The 5,380-nt window shown below is 41.7% G+C and overlaps 1 pseudogene; it reads left to right on the forward strand.

Moving 5' to 3' along the window:
* The first annotated feature begins 831 nt into the window (after positions 1–831).
* Positions 832–931, forward strand: LOC121488524 (annotated as a pseudogene).
* The last annotated feature ends 4,449 nt before the right edge of the window (positions 932–5,380 follow it).

Below are 5,380 nucleotides of genomic sequence, written 5' to 3' on the forward strand. Positions count from 1 at the left end.
AGGGCCGGGGGCCCGCCAATCAGGCAGCCCGTAGACTTTCAAAGGAGCCAATCGGAGCTCAGCGACGCTCGGGGCTGGGCTTCCCGCGAGGCTGAAGCGCGAAAGAGGGTGGAAACGGCGGCTGGCGAAAAAGCAGGAGGGCGGGCGCCAACTGAGTCCGAGCGCAGGCGCTCTCTTTCATCGCTGGAGAGCGTCGTCCTACTGTTTCTGGTCGTCGGAAATCTACTGTTGGCCCTGGGTCGGGCTTTTAAAACTTACTGCACTCAGCTCTCTCATCACAACAGCGATACTACATTTACATTCAGATTCCATCACTTTCACTTCTAATACTTAAAGCTACTGTAAATGGTGTTTTTCTAAGTGGGTGATTTTCCGGCTGGGCCAAAGGAGTCCATTTCACACACGCATATATGCTTTGCTTTTACTTTATTTTTAGAATTTTAAAGTTTCCATTTACTTAAAATTCCATGTATTTAAAAATTAAAGACAAAATTTTACATTTTTAGATTTTTAAGTATTTTCACAACAGAATTTTAGTTTTTTAGAACACAAAAATTCACAAGTCTTTGGGGGGGGCGCGGTAAAGGGAAGACCTAAATTATACTTTAAATAACCCAGTATCAAAAACTCTCTCTCTCTCTCTCTCAATCACTGCCCTCCACAATAACCTTCAGAGAGATGTCTGCACTTGAACATCATTCTTTCAGTCTTTAAAAAATAAAATAGAACTAGCGATAAGAGTCACATAATAAGGGCTGCTCTTAATGGAATGTAGAACAAGGATGGATTACCATGAACGCTTCAAAGACCTGTCAGAAGAGCCAGATTAGGTGCTGGCTTGGACAGCAATGTGCTAAAATTGGAACAAAACAGATTAAGTTGGTCCCTGCGCAAAGATGACGCACAAATTCTTGAACTGTTCCATATACCAAAAAAAAAAAAAAAAGACCCAGATTAGGATAAACAATGAGCTAGTATATCACATGCATGTAAGTGTTTAGTACCTTTTTACACAGTGAGAAGCATCTGTCATCTGGCACCATTTGTGGTACCAACACATGGTCTTAACAATTTTGTGCTCCTAGGTGACAGAGCACTTGGGGTTCACATTGGAGGTAGGTAGTTGTGAAATCTCTGCCTGAACCTAAGAACTTGTAAAACTTACTTTTCAACACCCAAGTTCACATTTTAAATGAAAATTGACTACCCCAGAGAAGTACTCTAGGGAAGATGACTGTTCTCTGCCAGTTCAGGGTACTGATTTAATGAGTGCATGTAGATATTTCTCTCTGGGAGGCCTCAACAAGGCATTCATTTTATAGCACGTAATAACAGCTTATAATTCATTATATCCATTTTACATTCAACATGAAGATCACAAGCTTCTATAGCTGTGATGCTAGATTTTTCATTTTAACTCAATTATCTTTGTTTTTAAACTTTAAGGGGTTATTGTAAATTCATCCTAGCATCTTAGCAAATTCAGTTTATTAATTCTTTGGGCCAGCTTGAATTTAGGGTCTCTAAAGTACTTTATGGACAGAAAATTAATCAGATACAATTCTTGCTTAGGCTTGGGGGTGGGAGAACACAGGATTAGAATTTTATGATGGTACTTACGTTGTAACTTACGCTATAAAGTGACATGAGAACAGAGAGAGGTAAATCACCAAATTCAAACAGACACTGGAGAAAGAACTGTGGAGTGGGGCTTCCAAACAGTAAGCATTGAAAATCTATCTGAATAATTCAGGGTGCCTCCAATTGTAGGGTACAGGGAGTCCACAGGCAGGCGACCATTGGAGGCTGCAGAGCCTCTGCGATGTGAAGCAGGGAAGGGAGTTTGGAATGAGAATCTTGAAGAGCCCTGAATAATGTCCTAAGGGGCTGCACAAGAGAAGTTTTTTTTTTTTCTTTAGATTTTATTTATTTATTTGAGACCGAAAGAGGGGAAGATAGAGAAAGCGTGAGTTGGGAGAAGGGGCAGACTTCCTGTGGAGCAGGAAGCAGGCAATAGGGGGAGATCCTCCACCCTGGGGTCATGACCTGAGTCTAAGGCACATGCTTAACTGACTGAGCCACCCAAGTGCCCCAGAACTATTTTAGAACTATTCTCCAGGAGTTGTGAAAAAACAATGAAAGAAGAGAAGAAGAGAGGATGGAAAGGGCATGTGCTACAAAAAATGGCATATTTATATTTCAGAGAATTCCATTTAGAAAAAAAGGAAAAGATCAGTTGGCACTGCATATAAGCTTTTTTTTTGGTATAAATATTGCAGGATACCTGGGTGGCTAGTGGTTGAGCATCTGCCTTTGGCTCAGGCCATGGTCTTGAGGTCCTGGGATAGAGTTCTGCATCGTGCTTCTCACAGGGAGCCTGCTTCTCTCTCTGCCTATGTCTCTGCTTCTCTCTGTGTGTCTCTCATGAATAAATAAAATCTTAAAAAAAAAAAAAAAAGAAATATTGCTGTGGACTGAATTATGTCTCCCTCCATCCTAAATTCCTATATTGAAGCCCCACCCCTCAATGTGATTGTATTTGGAGATAAGGCATTTGGGAGGTAATTTGGTTTATTTATTTATTTTTTAAAGATTTTATTTATTTATTTGACAGAGAGAGAGAATGCAAGCAGGGGAGCAGCAGAAGGAGAGGGAAAAGCAGGCTGTCCACTGAGCAAGGAAGCCCAACTAGGGGCTGGATAGCAGGACCTTGGGATCATGACCTGAGTCAAAGGTAGCTGCTTAACTGGCCGAGTCACCCAGGCACCCCAATAATTTGGTTATCTCATAAATGAGATCATGAGGGTGAAGGCCTCACTATGGGATTAGTACTCTTATTAGTTTCCTATTAGAAACTAGAGAGCTGGGTCACTCTCTCTCCACCTTGTTAGGACACGGTAGGAAGGTACCATCTATAAGCCAAGAAGCCTCACCACAACCCATCATGCCCGCACCTTAATCTTAGACTTCTAGCCTCCAGATCTGTGAGGAAATAAATTTCTGTTGTGTAAGCCATCCAGTTTATGCTATTTTGTTATGACAGCCCAAGCTGACTATATAGTATTTTTTCAGCTAAAAAAGTTAAGAAACATTTTCTTGTAGGGATCCCTGGGTGGCTCAGCGGTTTAGCACCTGCCTTTGGCCCAGGGCATGATCCTGGAGTCCCGGGATCAAGTCCCACGTCGGGCTCCCGGCATGGAGCCTCCTTCTCCCTCCTCCTGTGTCTCAGCCTCTCTCTCTCTCTCTCTCTCTCATAAATAAATAAATAAATAAATAAATAAATAAATAAATAAATAAATAAATCTTTAAAAAAAGAAAAGAGGGCAGCCCCGGTGGCCCAGCAGTTTAGCGCCGCCTTCAGACCGGGGCCTGACCCTGGGGACCCAGGATCAAGTCCCACATGGGTCTCCCTGCATGGAGCCTGGTTCTCCCTCTGCCTGTGTCTGCCTCTCTCTCTGTCTCCCATGAATAAATAAAATCTTTAAAAAAATAAAAATAAAAAAATAATAATAAAAAAATAAAAAAAGAAAAGAAAGAATCATTTGCTTGTAAATACATAAAATAGCCTGGAGGAAGATGGAACAAATAGCAATGTGCCTGGAGGAGGAGTACCTGGGGCACAGAGGTAGAAAGGGAGACTTTCGTATCTTTTGAAGTTTGAACCATGTGAGTATATTACCTAGCCCAAAAATGGATGGATGGATGGATGGATGGATGGATGGATGAAAGAGGCCAAGGCCTCTTTTTGCTACTGGATAAAATTCATAGAAATTGCTGAAAATTTTACTCAAAAGGAGAGTACTGATCTCCCTTTGCATAATTCAGAAAGTAAAGTGGTTGAAAAAAAGCAAGACATGAAGTTTTAAGATCTTTCAATTACACCTGAAAACATGGAACTATTATGGCTGTTCCTGAGTTAGGCATTTTTTCAAATTATGAAGGTGTTTTTTTGTAAAATGTTCAAACAATTTTATAATAAAAATTTGTCATATATACCTTCCATGCCCCCACCCTCATTCTTCCAACAAAAGAGACAGAAAGAGAAATCATGGTTAAGCTTTTGGCATCCATACTTTAAATGCACATGTGTCAACTTATCTTAATCTTTATTGGAAACTCAGGAACTGGGGATAGGGTATGGAGGAGAAATTCATTCATCAACCAATGAGGATCAAAGACAACAGGTGAACAGGTATGTGTCTCCCAGTGTAGGTGGGGAGCAGATGCTTACAGTGTAATAGGTAAAGGCTGCAGATGCTTATGGTGTAATAAATAAAGACTGCTCTGTGCAGAGCATGGTGGTTACTAGGAGTAGTTGTGAGTGTAGTGGAGGGCAGAGGGGTCAGGCAAGGCTTTGTGGCAGAGGTAGGTTCTAAACTGAGTCTTGAGGAATAAAGAGTTTGCCAAGCAGACAAGGTCCACTGAGAAGAAATAATAAGTCATGTTTGATGAATAAAATTAATTCAGTATTCTTGGAACATAAATGGGTTTTGCGGGCTGGAGAAAGGATCAGAGAAATGATACTGTGGAGTTAAGCAATATCCATAGGACCTTTCAGATCCCACTAAAGGATTTGGATGAAGGATGGAATGTGTATAAAAAAAAAAATGTGAGTGAGAGGGTGACATAGTCAGATGTGGGATTAGGAGTGAAAAGTCACTGCATAGGAGATCTGAGGAGGGACAATGAGGTAGCATCCAAGCCAGTAGACCACCAGAGGGCTCTGCAACTATCCCAACAGGGGCTGAACTAGGGGAATGGTAGTCAGTTTGAAGAGGAGTAAATGATGATAAAATATTTTGAGGAACTCGAACTGTAAGCCCAAGATTGGATGTATTGACTAAGGGAGAAAGGGTCATCAGAGATGACTAGGATACATGTTTGACAATGGGCTGGTGCCACTACAGTTCTGGAGAGAGGCTAAGAGGCACTATGGCAGGGCAGGGGGTGGTGCTGGTTTGAGAATGTTGATTGTGAGGTACCAATATAACATCCATGTGGCCACAGATGGCCAAAGACAGATGTAGGTTCCATAAAACTTGAAGGATATGTCATTTGGGGCCCTTTTAAAGAAAAAAAGGGACCCCTGGGTGACTCAGCTGTTGAGCATCTGCCTTTGGTTCAGGGCATGACCCTGGGGTCCCGGGATCGAGTCCCACATCAGTCTTCCTGCATGAAGCCTGCTTCTTCCTCTGCCTATGTCTCTCTCTCTCTCTCTCTCTCTCTCTCTCTCTCTCTGTCTGTCTCGCATGAGTAAATAATTTTAAAAAAACACTTTAAAATAATAATAAAAAATAATACATAAAATAAAAAAATACTAAAAAGAGACCTCCAGGGATGCCTGGATGGCTCAGCAGTTGAGCATGTGCCTTCAGCTCAG

The sequence above is a fragment of the Vulpes lagopus genome, chromosome 3, assembly GCF_018345385.1.
Source record: "Vulpes lagopus strain Blue_001 chromosome 3, ASM1834538v1, whole genome shotgun sequence".
Lineage (NCBI taxonomy): Eukaryota > Metazoa > Chordata > Mammalia > Carnivora > Canidae > Vulpes > Vulpes lagopus.